The following is a 17271-nucleotide window of genomic DNA, read 5'->3' on the forward strand; positions in this document are numbered from 1 at the left end:
TGAGGGCTGAATGTACTTAATTTCCATGAGGCAAGGTGGTATAGTTTAGGTGCACTGTGCATGAGCAACGTGACCAGGTGGCTTTCTTTTCCCCTTCAAATGTATATTATGTCCCTATTGGGTTTTCACCCAAAAAAATAAAATCCCTATTGATGTAAAGTGGGACAGAGATTCTCTTTTTAATTAAAGTAAATCATTGCCGTCTAACAAGAGCTTCGATCATCATTTCTCTCCTCCCTATCAGTCTCTTTTATTTTTCAACTCAAGTTCTTACTTAAAAGGGTCTCATTTAAGGGTGTCAATTTGGATATTTGGTTTGGTTTTAAATAGTGGTAGTGGGATCCAGATCTGAACCAAGTCTCAGATCAGTTACAATTCTGTTCTTATCTAGTTACTATATAATAAAAAAAACACTAATGGAGAGAGAGAGACCATTATTTCTACACCTTCAACACACAACATTGCAGCCTTTGCTTGCCTTGGAACAATGCAGTAAGACCAATGGAGGAGAGAAAACAGAGAACGAAAAGGATGATCCCACAAGCTCTACCTTCTGCCTTTATTGTGTTCGTTCAAGACTCATGATCACAAAAGAAGCTTATAGAGAGATTGACTCCAACTTGCATGGAGCTTCAAATTGCAAGATTTTTTAAGATGGAGAATTGACTATGAAGTCGTTGCAACACTATTTGATACAGAGAAGAGGAAGTGGTAAAGAGAAAAAGGTGAAAAATTGAAGAATTACAGAAGAAGTCGTGATCGTAAAGAAATCCGTACTTAGTAAGACGTAATGACTAAGGGGTAAGTGAGTCTAGGCTTTAAAGCACTAAGGGTTAACCATCAACTTAGAGTCTTAAACCATTAAAATTCTAAACCTAATAAACTATTAGGGTTTTAAGTCAACTTTTAAGTTGGGTATTTAGTTTGGATTCGGTTAGATCTGCAGTTTAGTGGGTAGATCCGGATCCAAACTGAACCGAATTATGAAGATATTTTTTAATTCAGGATTTAACCATATTAAATTCAATTCGGATCGATTCAAGTTCAGACTTAACAAAAAGTGATTGTGTAGTTTTGTAAGTGTAAACCCCCAAAAAGTGACTAATCATGTAATATTTCCCAAAAACATTCAATCACCAATGCCGAAAAGGGATTTTTTGTTTTTTAACTGGCTGGAACCTGAAAATAAACCTAGAAAACTGTGGAATATGTTTTTCTTTAAGTAGAGAAATCTTTTTTCCACTGATTGGATTCTTGGGTTATTATATTTCCATTCCTATTGAAACAGTCAAAATTACCCTTTCCTGATGAAATCTGTTGGTACCAATGAAAATAAATGTGGAGATTCCTTTCCACAACCGATGCAAAAATACTAAAATGCAATCTTTTTTATAATGAGATTGATCAATTCTAATGGAGAATTTGATTTGATTTGATTTTTTATAGAAATTATTTGGATTTTGATGGAGCAAATTCTTTCAATAAGGTGGGATTTGAAGCCTATTCTTATACCAATCGTGGACATGGAGGTAACACCCCCCCCCCCCCCAAAACAATAGACCAATGCACTTATAACTTGTACATTAAAATTCCTAGGACAAAGTTTTCCCACACCCATGATCAATGGAGAATCCCTTGACTGAGGGGTTCAGATGGTCTCCACAGGGTATCCAAAAACAATACAAGGGTATTATCGACCTCATTTTGTAAGGGGAGACATTTAAAACCATTTTATGACTGTACTTTTCATGCACTGACGATGCTAAAAAAAATTTCCCAAATTTTTATGATGTTTCCAAATTCCAATTTGCTTTATCATAAAAAAAATGACAAAAAGGATTTTGCATAGTCTAGTGTTCATATAAAGAAGTCTTCTTCTATAACTATGATAATTCTAATTGCTATATAGACAAGAGTATAAGACATGTGTTCAAGGGCATATATATAGTAAATGCAAATTTACAAAATTAAATTCAACCATATAAATTGCATGTGCTGACAAATTTTTTAGATTTTTAACTTTTCTGCCATTTTTTTAGATTTTTAAAATTTTTTAATTTATCACCTAACCAACTCGGTAGAAAACTGATAGAGAAATCCGGCCTCCTCTTACTAGCTATTGCTTTTTTTTTCAACTGATTTAGTTTCCTTCCCTTACTATGATGCCTCACCCTTGTTCACCTTAAATCAAGGTGAGAACCAATTTGGATCAGGGCCAATTGGATTGCATTTGATTTAACTAAAGCCCATCAAAAGGCTATTTTATTGTCGATTAAACACATTGTCGTATCAAACAATCTCTGTGGTATCAGTTTCTCTTTATCCATGGTGTAGAGAAATTTTTGTATCCACCCCATTTGATTGGACTACAAAGAGTATTTCAGACCATGAACAATAGAGGGTGAGCAGTAATGATGAGCTTAGAATTCAATCATATTGTCCCATCACCATTGATGAAGAAATTCTCTTCTCATAAAAAATAAAAAATAAAAAAATAAAAAAAAACCCCTTAAACATTATATAATTAATACCAATTGAAATGTAGGTAAATATTTATTGTTATGATGGTCCATGGTCTCATGAGTCTTTAGAAATATGGAACAATGAAGTATAACATTTTAGTGGTTCCAAATCCACCTAAAGCACTAACAATATTCTAGTGATTATGATACTTGGAAATCGCACGCAGAGCCACACCCATACATTATTAAGATAGTAACTAGACCATCCATAATCCATAGTCCATAATGTGTATCGAGAGAATCAATAGAGTAAGATTTGTTTTTTTTTTCTTTTTTTTTTTTCTTTTTTAATTTCCCAACCCTTCTTTGATCTATATTATATAGCTAATATAATCTAGGAACATGAAGACATGAAGTCATCATATATATGAATATTGCACATGCCACTTAGTAAATATAAAAAGAAGTTTATGGGCACCTCTCTTTCTCTCACTCCAATCTTCTGCCCTCTCGTTCTCTCACTCCAATCTTGTTCCATGCTTCCTTGTTTTTTTTAACAAAATAAATAAAGGAAACATTTGTTAATTGCCTAGTTTTTTCTAAACCCCTACTTTTTACTAAATTTTAAGTTTCCATATAAAAGTTTTAAAAAAAAATATAATGATAACAAAAAAAGTTGGAAATTTCTCAAAATCCATTTTGTCATGGGAGAGGGTTACCAAGGGATGTTAGGGAAGACACCAATACGGGGAGATAAACATTTTCATAAATAGGGGGGCTGAGTAGTCATTTCATGAGAGAGAGAGGGGTGCTAGTATATCCACCAACTTACTCAGAAAAACTTTTCTTCTATTGTAAAAGATTCACTAGTCATCTAAGTTTATATATATATATATATAATATTAAAAACTCAAATTATATCTTATAAACACTAAATGACATACAATCCCTATCTAACTCCTTTCTTCCTATTCAAACTTGATAGGAAAGAGTACCAAAAATAAATAAATATAATTTGGGCGAGGTTTCCCATGATGCCAAGTGGAAATTGGAAAACCCCATCAATGTAGGGTTAGGAGATGAATCGTCAAATAGAGGGTTCACAACTCCTCCAGTTGGTTATCATAAGGTTAATTGTAATGCAATGCTAGGAAATAGAAGTTCAAAGGGTGGTCTAAGTTTCATTTTCAGAGATCATAGGAGCTATTAGGTGAAGGCGATCTGGTCTCCACGTCACTTTAGATCAGCGATTCAAGGTGAAATTATTGCAATTCGATGTGCTCTTGTAGAATTTGTGGTTGCTAGTTTGACTCAACTTCAAGTAGAATCGTATTACTAGGAGGTGATCAATTATATCTATGACCATAATCGAATTCCACCCTATGAAATTTCTGCTGTAATTTCATATATTAGGAGACTATCCTTTTCTTTTGGCTCTATTTCTTTTCAATGTATTTCATGGGCTATGAATGGTATTTTAGATGTCTTGGTTGACAGATTGACCAAATTTCACTCTATGGCTTCATGATCTTTGCGAATATGAAACTTTAAGTTGTACATATTCTATTCTTCAATGAATCTTCTTTTTATTAAAAAATAAAATAAAAAATTTATATATTTATTGAAGAGAGTGAGTGTCAATGTAGATCCCATCGATCATTATGTGAAAGCTGAATATATTCCTTCACACTTTAGTGTCAATATGCCTCTTTTTAGTTTTTTCCATAAAAATTTGATGATAAAAATACCCATACCAATGATACCATCACTTGATTCACTTGACTAGAGATGAAAATGATCAGTTTCTCGAATTTGAGCATAGTCTTTTTATGTCCCTTTCACCGAAAACCCAAAAATAAACAAAATGGTTAAGGTGCCTAATTGAATTATGGATGTACTTTTGGATCAGTATGGAATCATTGCCTCAAACAAGTGAAGCAATGCAATTTGATTCTTGTCATGAAATAAAAGAAGAAATTTTCATTAATATAAAGAAAAGCATTGTAAAAAAACATGGGAAAAGGATTGCTAGGCTGTGGGGCAAGGGTACTTTAATAAAGGTATTAAATGTAAATCGAAGCAATTTATCGAAATCAATTCGTTTAAATGAAAATCATCAAACTGTTTAATAAATGGTTCAGGTTTAGTTCGTAAAATGTGCAATTATTTAATAAATGGTTCAATTTGATTTTAAACCGTCAAATTATCGGATTTGAACTATATGCAAACTATTAAATTGATAATATTAAATTGGATTAGACCATTTACATCAAGTCTCCATATTTTGGTAAGTCCACTTAGAATTTAAAACAAATATACAATTAAGAAAAAGGTTTAAAAACGAGAAACCATTTAAGAACAATTAACTAACCGGGACCGTTTATGAGCCTATCATCTCATATCTGTAACAGAATCAAGACTAAAACCATTTAAAATAGGTAAATCGAATTTCGTTCACAAATTGAAAACCCAAAACTGTTTATAAATGGTTTCTTTAATTGGAATCATTTAATAAATGGTACGGTTCTGGTTCCTCTCTATTACACTTTGAAACAAACCAAAGCAAACTATTTAACTTGAAATAGAACCGCTTATAACCCTTATATGCTAGCCTCTTGGTGTGTCTCTCTCTCCTCCTCACTTAAAATGATCATGTTGTCTTCTTATGTACGATAATGTTTTACTTTATTTTTTTGGTAAACTACGATACTGTTTTATCACACTTTATCGGTATACTCCCCTATGCGGCTTGCTCAGAGAACCCACTCCCTTAATATATATATATATATATTTATTCCCCCTTTCGAAAGAACATTTTCCTATTTCATAAATAAAATCATAATAACGTTTGGTGGATAAAAGTGGAAAAAATTAGGCAGAATGTTTAAAGAACATTCCCTACCATACACCTTCTTTATTTTGTATTGAGGTTTACTATATTCTCTACTTTGTTTGAGCACATTACCAAGCTACCGTACATAACCATATTCTCTACTTTGGGATATACTATATTCTCTATGGGAGAAGGTTTTCTGAGCAAGCAAGGTACTCTACACCCTCTCACATTATTTTTTTTTTCTTAAAAAAAATAATTAAAATAATAAATGTGAGGAGGCAAGAGTACGCCTTAGGCTTAGAGAGCCTTTTCCCATTCTCTATTTTATTTGCTAATATTGTTTTAATGACACATCATAGGTGTATTTAGAACATGTAATTTTCTTTTGATTGCCCATTGTCTTGTTCTCAAAAGTTCTTTAAATCAAGAGTAAAAAATTATTTTCAAAAATAATTTAAAAGTATATTTACAATTAGGGCAAGAGATCGTTGTTTGGTTGTGTAGCCCTTACACCAGCGCGCACAAACACATCTCCCTGGATGGGATTTTTGACAGGTGTGGAACAATAAATTCACACACACTCCTGTGTCTTAGTGCAAGAACCACGCGACCAAACAACATTCTTTTTCCCTTACAATTATATTATTGACTTATTGTCAAGAGTTACTAGTTTTTTTCACACTTTTTGTTTATAGGGTAAAATGATAGAATTTTACCCTCATTGAAAAAAATAGATGTATAATATTAGAAGGGCAACAAAAAATATATATATGTTTGACACCTTAAGAGTTGTCAATAAAAAAATCCCTTTAATATGAAAAAATAAAATTGATGCCAAAACTTCAATAGAATCCTCATAATTAGAACTTTTCTCCACTTGAATATACACAATAGTTCTCAAATGAATTTCACCAAGAAAAATAGTTCGCAAATGAAAATGGATTTAAGAGAGAGAGAGAGAGAGAGAGAGAGAGATGTCTTTCTTTTTAAGGGCAGGGTGCATGTTACCATACTCTACAATCCTTTCCAAGGAAAAGCGTGGGAATAGATTAAATGATAGAAACATTATCTCCTAAATAATGGGGAGTTTAAAAGAAAAAAAATAATGCCTTTGAAGAGAGCAAAAAAAGGCCACACCAATCAATATGAAAATACTTAAGATCCTATATAAGCTCCACTTTGCTGCTTTTCATTCTCCTTTTCTACTCTTTAAACCTCTTTTATCCCTTATATGCTTTCCTTCATGCTTAATCTTATCTGACCTTAAAGAACACCTCTTTTTATTTGTTTATTTATTTTTCTTTTAAGTCTGATGATGCTGCTATAGTGGTTAAGCAGCTAATGGGTCGGGGAGTGGTGATCTAGTGTTGCGCATTGCTTAATTGTAGCATGAAATAGCTTCAAATGGGAGTGGGACCCGTTTGATGTACAGATTATAGTAGGCCACGTCATTGATATATATAAGAGGAGAGCTCTAACTCGATCTACTGGCCACTGGCCAATTAGGTCCCTTTGATTGGATTTATTTAGGGATTAGATCTCATTTTCTCACTTTACATCCTAAAGGCCAAAGCTGTACTCTAGTGTTGTCATCTTTTTAATTTTTTTGGGTAAATGTGTTGTCATCCATAATAATCCATTAAAGTCGAATAATTAAAGGACGCATGCACGTGTGGTTCCCGGTTCTTTCTTTTATCTTTTTCCTCTTTGGCTTAGCTTTCCCTATTAAGGTAGTGGACCCACTTAACGAGTAGAATAAGGGAAAGGGAAATGCTAGGTTGTGTTTGGTCTGCATTATTCTAGTAGATTTTATGTCTATAACATATTTTGGAAGAAAGAAAATAGAGAAGAATTGGTTTCAAAATGCATTCTAAACTTAGAATCTGTTGCGGCCGAATACTGACCAAGATGACACGTGGACAGGTGTCCCTGTAGATTCGAGAAACAAAAGAGTATAAGAGAGCACCGAAAGGAACTCTAGGGGAGGGGGAGACTCTCTGATGCTTAAGTCAATTCCGAAGACAAACCAATACAAATTTGCAGATTAATGGCGTAAGAGGATGAAAGTTATTCGATCCTGCACATGGATGTTTGCCTCTATATTTATGGGGTGATACATAGATACCTTTGCCTCTGTATTTATAGGGTGATACATAGATACCTTTGCCTCTGTATTTATAGGGTGATATATAGATACTTGTTAGGAGGTTGTGCTCTGATTACTACAATGGTAGGTTGTCTTCATAAGGAAGGTGAATCTTGATAGGAGACGATCATGGACAGTCTAACAGGGAAAATCGGACTATGATACCTATTAGGAGGTTGTGCTTTGAGTCCTCAAGAAGAAGAATTTTAGTATAATACGGAATGTAGTAGATCTTGTGAATTGACTAAGATACTCGACATGTATCCTCATGTCTCGTGTCAACTATTTATGAGTAGTCAATATTTATCTCTATCATAATCTATTCTGAGAATACATACCAAACACAATGATTGTTTTCCTCTCCCAGCCCGTAGGGCCAACGTTGCTTATATATTAAGTAGTATATATAGTTTGTAACTTTGTATTATATTATCAAAAAACTAAATGGTGTGATGGATGCAAGGTTCGAGTAATCGGAATTGGTTGCCTATCGAGTTTGATCTAACTCGGCATGAATTGGTAAGAAAAACCCCTGAAAACCCTATTTTGAATCGGTTGGAATTGGAGTCAACCGCAATCAATTTTGATTTGAATTGGCTAATTTCACTGATCTAAGCCCAATTCCTCGAACCATGGATGGATGAGTGATAAAAATAGAATCGAACAAGGTGTAAATCTAAAATAACTCTAGGAAAAATGGTGAAAAAAGACATGTATAGACTAGGACTAGTGACAAGTATGACTTTTTTTTTTTTTTTTTGGTGAAGAATTAAAACTACCTTTACTCTGTAAACATAATACTTACATGTGCAATAAGATTGTCCGAGGAAGACCTAGTAGTTCTAGCATGTCTTGAAAGTCTATCTACTGGATCAATATAAAGTCTAGCTTGTATTAAAATTATTATAGACCGGAGGGATGAAAGTATGTGGGAGATATCAAATAACCAAGTATATAGATTGTATGGCCAAGGGAGTTCCATCGGGCACTCAAGCCAGTTCTTCAACTCCAGGGAATCGGTCCAAACTACTACTTCTTTACAGTCCAGTGAAAGTGACTTTTGGAGCCTTGCTTTGAGTCCTCGAAATTCCGCCTCTTGGGCTGACCCTATAGGACCACAATTCATAGACGAAGCAAACAACTCTTTGTTATGAATAATCAAGAAGCGCCATCCCCCATAGGAGTTTGAGTGACAAAAACTGCCATCCGAGATAAGCACACAGGTGTCCTTTGTGCCCAAATTCAAGTAAAAAGATTTAGGGAGGGGGGTGTTATGTGGTGATTGCGGGGTGAGGGTTTGGGTGAGTGATAGATCTTGTATCAATGGTGGTAGGAGTTGTAAATCGTTAACCCATCTCATGATATTATGCATGATGTGGTTGGGGTTGGGGGATTTGTTTTCAAAGACAATTTGGTTCCTGTGAATCCAGATGAAATTTAAGGTGATGCATATGATGCATAGGACATGGGTATCATCAGGGTTGATTGTACTACAAGTTTGTAACAGGTTGTGCAGGGCCTCCATTGGTGAGGTACCCGTGATGTGCTCAGTCCGGAGACCCAGTGGGCCCGTAGCCCAAATTCTTTTAGTAAAAGCACAAGAAAAAAAGAGATGCCATGGAGATTCATAGTCTATCAAACAGAAAGGGCAACATAAATCAGTGTGCTCTTGCCAAAACAATTTTGAAAGTGTGGGGATTCCATCATGAATAAACCTCCAGAGAAATAAACTGGACTTTGGAGGAATTTTTAACCTCCACAGTTTGCGCCATAGAGGTTTGAACATCGTGTCAGTAGGTAATGAAGCTTGGGTTGCCAAAACAGTCACCAGTTTTTGGTAGTTAGAGTGCCTGATTTAGACAAATGTGAGAAGACATGATCGGTGAAAGGAGTGGTGGAAAGTGGGATGGAGACAATAGCAGAACAGATAGACTGGGGGAAGAGGGAGGCAAGTAGAGGTTGATTCCACTCTCAGTTGACAAGAAGCTCATTCACAGTCCGAAATAGTGGATTGGGTGATACCACCTGTTTTAGGGAAATAAAAAAGACGGAGGGAACCCAAGGTTCGTCCCAGAGAAGAACATTTGATCCATCACCAATCCTCCAGCGGATCAAACCTCGTAAGATTGGGATGACAGCACAAATACTATTCCATGTCCACGATCCACTCCTCAAATTGGCACTTGAGTTAAGAAGGGACTGCTTATAGAAGTATCTAGCTTTGAGCAATCTAGCCCATAAGGCATTGGGTTCAGTAAGCAAGCGCCAGCAAAGTTTGAGGATGAGTGCCCTGTTGTGATCCCAATGGGTGCGGATACCTAACCCCCCCTAGTAATTTGGGCCTACAAATAGACTCCCAGGAAATAAGAGATAAGTTCCTATTTCCCAAATTCCCACCATTCCATAATTTGGAGCTAATAGAATCGAGTTTGGAGCAAATTGACTTAGGGAAAAGGAAACAAGACATATGATAAGTAGGTATAGAGTGTAGAACAGATTTGATGAGAGTTAGGCGACCAGCCTGGGAAAGGAACTTCCCTTTCTAGTCTGATAACTTGTTTTGAATACGTGAAATAATGGGTGAGAGAGTTCGAGTTTTGGAGCGGCTAGGAAACAAGGTGGTACCCAAGTACTTAGACTCTTCACTCATTTCAGTTATATCAAGGGCTTTACAAATCTCCTTTCTTAGGTTCAAGGGGGTGTTCTTGCTAAAAGAGATGCTACTCTTAGCCAGGTTGAGCTGTTGGCCATAAAGGGACTCAAAAAAATTCAAAACTGCTTTAAGGGTATGTACATCAGACAAAGTTGCTTGACAGAATAAAAGAGTATCATCAGCAAAGAAAGATGTGTGATTTCAGGAACAGCCCTAGAGATTTTTATACCCTTGAACAAGTTCAATTACCTTTAAGTTTGTAATAACCGTGAGAGGCACTCCATTGTGAGAAAAAAAAAAGTAGGGACTAAGAGGGCATCCCTGGTGTAGCCCACGGGACGGTTCAAAGAAATCAAAAGAGCTACCTTGGAGTTTGATGGAGAAGGTACAATGCAGAATGGTAGACAGTAAATGATTCCAGTGTTAGTCAAATCCCAGGAATTTAAAAAGGGCCAAGAGAAAATCCCACTCAACCCTGTCATAGGCTTTTGACATATCAAGCTTTAAGGCCAAGAACCCAGTTTTCCCTTTTCCTTTTTTCCTTAAGAAATGAAAGAATTCATGGGCGATAATGGTGTTATCAGTAATCTATCGGCCTTTGATGAAAGCAGATTGGGTCAGGGATATGAAAAGGGGAAGGAGAGCTTTCAATCTATTGCGAGGATTTAGTGATAATTTTATATGAGACATTGCAGAGGCTAATGGGGCAGTAATCCTCTACCTTAGTACAAGAGTTCTTCTTGGGGACCAAAGCAATGAGAGTATGGTTTATGCCAGGTGGGAGGGAACCCTCTTGAAAAAATTGTTGGATAAAAAGGATGATGTCAGGTTGGATGAGGTCCCAGAAAGTATGGTAAAAACCCGCAGAGAGCCCATCAAACCCTGGTGATTTGTAGGCTCCAATATTGAATGCTGCACTCTTTACTTCATCAGGGGTTGGAACTGATGTTAAAGAAGTAAGAGTAGGGGTAGCATGCAGGGGGTCAAAGAGACATTCCACAAAGGAAGGATTAAGAGGAGCAGAGGTGGTCATAATGGATTGGAAATGTGAAGCAAAAAGGCGAGCCATTGCCAGTGGACTGGTAATTAAATGGCCATCAGGGTCCTTTAGGGTAACAATACGGTTGGATTTAAGGTTCTGGTTTGCTACCGCATGGAAAAACTTGGTATTTCTGTCACTAAGTACCATGTACTTCTCCCTTGATTTTTGGAACCAAAAAATTTCTTCAGCATTGAGAATCCTAGATAAGTGGGAGTAAGCCTCACTAAGTGAGTGAGAGATATCCTCAGAGGGGGGTAAGGCCTCGAGTTCAAAGATCCTGGTTGTGATCTCAGACTTAAGGGAATCAATTCGACCGAATACATCAGAGTTCCATTTTTTCAACAGGTGGGTGGTAGCATTGATTTTTACCATGAGGTTTGGAGAAGCAAAGGTTGTCCAAGCATAGGTAACAAAGCGATTAAAGTCAGGATGAGAGATCCAGGCCGCTTGGAAGTGAAAGAGTTTTTTGAATGATTTAATAGGTGGGTCGGCATCTAGGAGGAGGGGGTTGTGATCTGACCCAAGGCCGGTAGGAGTTGTAGAGTGGCGAGTGGGTAAAGGGTTGCCCAGGCTTTATTAACCAAACAACGATCAAGATGTTCCAAAATACAGTTGGGAGGTTTACGTTTGTTCCTCCAGGTAAACCAATTGGAGAGAGGTCCTAGCTCGTCCAGGCAGTAGTCAAAAAAGATGGAACTAAGTTTTTCTGCACTGGTGGATTTAGAATGGAAAGCTAGCCCGCCAAATTTATCCTCTTGGGCGAGGATCTCATTGAAATCCCCAATTAGAGTGAAAGGACAAGAAAGGGTGTTAAGGAAAGAACAGAGAGTGCCCCAAAAAGGTAAATGGAGTTAGGGTTGGGGGGGGGCATAGATACAAACTAAGCACCAAGATATGCCAAGAGAATTATCAGAGATAAAAAGTGCAATGAATCTATCAAAAACCAGAGTTTGTGTGACTGGGATATCACACCTCCCTAAGACCCAAACCCCCCCCCCCCCCCAAAACCTTGAGATCCATCACTACTTTGGAATCCCAGAGATTGAAAATGTTGAAAGGTCTTGGGCATGACCTTAAAGTCAGGGGACAACAGTTTGGTTTCACACAAGAAAACAATATCTAGTTTGTATTTAGAAAGGAAGTGTTTTAAGTATGTACAAGAAGTTTTAGATTTTAAACCACGAATATTCCAACTACAAATTTTCATCTAGAAGCAGATTTTGCATTCAAGGTATGTAGGAAAAAACAACAACACAAAAGCAATGCTGTAAAGACACTTAAAAAAGAAGAGAGAGCTTTATAGGGGTTATAGTGTATTACCGAAGTTGACGGAGTATCAATGTCACCGCGGGACTGGATGTGTACTGTCTGGCGCCCATCTATATTTTTAGAGATTAAAATTGACCTTTTCTTTTGAGAAGAGATATGGAATTCCTTATCAGATTTGACCTCACAAAGCCATGATTTCAATTTCTTGGAGAGTTCATCTAGAGAATCCACCAGCTTAATGATATCGGATGAAAAATTCTGGATGATATCCAGTTTAGCTTGGTCTTCAGATCCAAGGCAATCAAGCCCTGCCTCTTGTTTCTTCCTCTTACATCTTGCATGTTTTTTTGGTGCAAGCCTCTTACCCTTTGCTTTGGCCTTATTCCTCCTGTGACAACTGAGGCTTGAACTGGAGGAGCTTGAAGTTGAACCAAGCATACTTGAGGACAGGGTAATTTGACCCGGTTCAGGGGACTCCCGTGGTGAAGCAGATTTAGCAGGGATAGTGCCACTCTCAGTACTATAAGAAAGGGGCGAGATTTTCCCTATGGATGGGGTAAGAAGGACAGACACCTTGGAGTGATGAGGTCGTTTTGCTTTGTATTTCTTACAACAGCTAGGGTAGCATTTAAAAATCTTGACCACAATAGGCCGCTCAGAAGCAAGAGGTGAGGGAGCAGGGTTGTAATGAGATAGAGGATGGGGGTGGGGGTGACGCCGAAGTAGCAAAAGGAAGATGGGCACAAAGGTTTCGAAGGTGGTTGTGGGTATGGTAAAGTAGGTTTGTAAAGGAAAAAGGATTGGTCAACAAGTTAGTGTTAGAGGTTGAGGGAGGAGAAATGGGTGGTATGTTTGGAAATAGGTCTGGGGAGGGGCTGGTTGAGATTGGAGGGTTAGCAGATAAAGGGTCCGGATTTGGGTTAGGGAGAGTTTCAAGAATTTGTTGTTGGGCTAAAGTGGGTGGGTTGGAAATAAAGAGCTCAAAAAAAAGAAGGGGGGGGGGGATAGGTCAGAGATAAGGGAAGACAGGGATGTTGGGGAGTTACAGTCTAGAAAACCGTCAACAGCTGAAGTGCCCACCCCATCCAGTTGGCAAAGATCAGGCTGCTAGTAAGGTTCAGTAGCCACGGATGGAGGGGTTATGACTGGGGTAGTTAAGTTTGGGATGGGAGTTGCTAGCGGTGGAAGCTCAACGAACACATCCAGGCTAGCAGCAGAAGAAATCTCACCGGAGAGGGTATAGTTACATACTGGGACAGAGGGTGGTGAGGCAAGAGTGACAGGCGTTGTGTTAGGCGATGGATTGGGAGCCACTGAAGAAGGTGCAAGAGAGGGGAACACATTTGGCCTAAGGGGTTTGGCGAGGACATGCGTAAGTGAAGTAGCAGGGTTTGCAGGGAACAATTCAAGGATCCAACGGTCTTCTTTGGATGGGGGGTTATGTTTGGAGGCCATCCAGCCATAACAATCAGTAGACTTATGGGTAAGGTGACCACACCAAGAACAAAAAAAGAAAACTTCAAAGGATAATTTAACTTGAAACGGATTACCGGTGGAATCGAAAACCGTCACCTCCTGCTGGATGCCCTGTCGTTTTGGGAATGAAAGTTTCACTCGAGCAATATAGGGTGTAAGCAAGTTTGTTTCCCAATCAAGGTCGAAATCCAACGGGGAGCCGAGAGTGGATATTGCACCAATAATGAGGTCCTTCGTGAAACAGGTCGGCAGTAACCGAAGACGATGAACCCAAACCAAAAGATGTTCAAATTGGTGGGTGAAAAGCGGTGATTTAAACTTGAGAGTCAACAAATGAAGATAGTGCTCTTCATACCACCAGGGAGAGGCATTGTAAATGCGGTCCCTATCCTCGACAGAGGCAAATTCAACTGTGAAATGTCCCTTCTCTTCGGTCCACACAGCAGTTGCACCCAACTTCCCCCAGATATTAACCAAAAAATTCCCCAGATGGTCTTCAGATGGAGTAAAACTTCCAATAACACTGCCAAAAATTGGAGCCTTGAGATCAGCCGGTGGTTTTGGTCTCTCAGATTTCAGAGTCTTGGAAGAGTGCATGTGGAGGGCTTGAGGTCCCGATTGTTGAGATAGAGCTTTGACGTCTTCAAGGTTGCGGTTTGGTGGCCTTTGTCTCGAGGTGGTGGATGCCCCACATTCAACAGATTTCTTTCCCTTAGAAGCCATAGAAAAAGCAGGTGAAAGTGATATGAGCACCAATGAGAACCGAGGGAGGGCGATAAAAGAGGAAAGGGACAAGAAGGAAGTGCCAAAGGCCAAAAGAGAAAGAACAGGAAAAAACCCCTAAAGAGGAATGTGGGCCTAAAGGGAACCTTTGCACCAAGTACGAGGTAAGGAGTGGAAAGACAGTGGACTCCCCAAAGACATCATATAAAAAGGTCACAACAATTTTGGCGAAGAAGCAAGATGCCAGATAGTACAGCCATACCCGAGGGTTAAGAAGACAAAGGAGGGAGGGGAAGCAACATTACGACATTGATAAGCCTCAGACCTATTTATGAGAAGAAAATTCACTTTCTGTTTGTGACATGTATGACTTTGAATAGAATTGATTGAAGAAAAAAGATTCATATTGCCAATCCACCATTCCTATTGAATTGATATAATGTTGAATTGAGTTTTTTTTTTTTTTTTGCTTTTTGGTTCTACAAAATCCACTAATGGGGCCAAAAGATGGGATTGGGCGCCCAAGGGGGCCGTCCTTACGGGATGGGCTGGTGGTGCAAGTCATGCACCAGATGGGCATGCTCTTAAGCTAATAGTGCCAAACTGCCAAGGCAAGCCTGGGTGTGCAGACACGATGACAACCAACGAAATATACTAAGGCTAAGGTTTTGAATGATTGAGTAGATGATCAATCACTAAACATGAGCCACATTATAATAAGATAGATATCAATGATTTCCACAAAATCCCAAAAGAAGGAGGCATCAAATCATTAATTATTACAACCAATCTAGGAGTATTATTATTCTTCTCCCTTTATTTATTGAAGGACGAAGTTCCCCTCCACCCACGGTGAATGGGATCCCATTCATGAAGGAGCGGAGAAAGCGGGAATGGGTATTGGGAGGGTATTTTGGAACATACTAAAACCATAGGAGGGGTTGTGAAAGGATGATGGATGAAACGTCCTCTTATGGTTAGAGAAAAACTTTGTCCTTTATTGAAAGTCCAAAATGTTCTTCATTGTTCGTAAGCATCCATCCAAGGTCCAAGGCAAATGGTGAACTATCGATGAAGGAATCCATCTTTCTTTTATCGTAGTTTGAGAAAATTCATTTTTAAGGCACTCCACAAAAGACTTGATCACCCAACCAATTCCCATTCCCAATATCTGTAGAAATCTGCCTAGAAATCCACCATTCTCTCTTTTTTGTTACCGTAATACTTTTGTATACCTCTCAAGAACCCGAGGTATATCATTTGGCTTAATATTCATCCTTTGAAGGTACTTGTCAAGTATATATGTTAAAAAAAGCTTAAGCTGTTAGGTGGAGATAGTCCAACGGTATATAGAGTCGAAGACACATCCAAGTTCTGGCCTATAATAATCAGATGTAGGATTATTCCCAAAACTCCCCCCTCAGGTGTAGCTGGAATGAAGCTAGAATGAGCACAAACCTGAAAAGACAAGCAAGAATGTGTAGGCAGAATGACCATACACGAATGTTTAATAAACATAATGGCCCTGATCAACCACAACACTAGCATGGAGGACTTCTCTCTAAAAAGTTGGTAAAGGTGGATTTTCATATACCTAGCTAATCAAGCTAATCATGTTCTTCTTCACACGGCAACCCGTCAAGCTCATCCAGAACAGTACCAAGTGCCCTCAAGGATTCATAAACCTGGGCTTGATTAGCTATCCTCTCATTCTTCAGTTCTAGTAAACTAGGCTGGCCTACTGTATATAGAGGAGGAGCCACCTTGGTTCCCACCTAAATGAATAGTAGTTGATTTCTCTGGCATAGATGAATCAACTGAACAAGAAACAAATGGTATTTCAACAAGGGAATACTGCACTCTGATTAAAATCATTGCAACGATCAAGTTCAAGAGATGGCTTTAATAAATGTTGTCATGTGTGCTCTTAGAATAATAGAAGAAAAGTATCTCACCCTTGGATTAGACTAGGGAAGGGTATTTTCGACTTCGTACAATAGGATGCGGGAGTAACTGATGAAACTCATCTACCCAAGAGTCCAATCATATGGTTACATCATAATTCTCTCTTTACCCTAGGTAATGAAAATTTTCCATTTTCTTTTAGGTGCTCAGTTTTGGTTTTATTCATTGTTTGTGAACCAAGAGTTTGTTGAAAAGTCTCATATCAAGAGGAAAGTGTAAGTATTATGTGTCTAATGGGGTTTGATCTAGTGTATGAGCATTACATTAGGCCAGCCTAGTATGAGATAGGTTAAAGAGCTTGATTTAATGCGTTCCATCAACTCTAGAGCTTTTGACATATCGATCAAGTACCTAACAGTAGGTCACTCCAATGCCTCTCATCTAAATTCTCAAAGCCATCCATGTATACGAATACCAAATTAGTCCTTTTTTTTGGGGGGGGGGGGAGAAGGAGAGAGAGTGTCAGGAGGTTAGAGATAGAGAGAGGAGCTGTTGGTGTGGCGTGCAGAGCTTAGAGATACTTCTCCCAAACAAAAAAAATAAGGGTTGAATTGATCAGTAAAAAATACCCTCTCTTCCTATTGGTAGTAGTAAATTTAGGTAATGAAATATAAGTTTTTCTATAACTGGTAGACCATTGAAAAAGACTATAAAAAAAAAAATAAAGATATATGTGTAAACAAACTTTATAAATACATA

The sequence above is a fragment of the Telopea speciosissima genome, chromosome 7, assembly GCF_018873765.1.
Source record: "Telopea speciosissima isolate NSW1024214 ecotype Mountain lineage chromosome 7, Tspe_v1, whole genome shotgun sequence".
Lineage (NCBI taxonomy): Eukaryota > Viridiplantae > Streptophyta > Magnoliopsida > Proteales > Proteaceae > Telopea > Telopea speciosissima.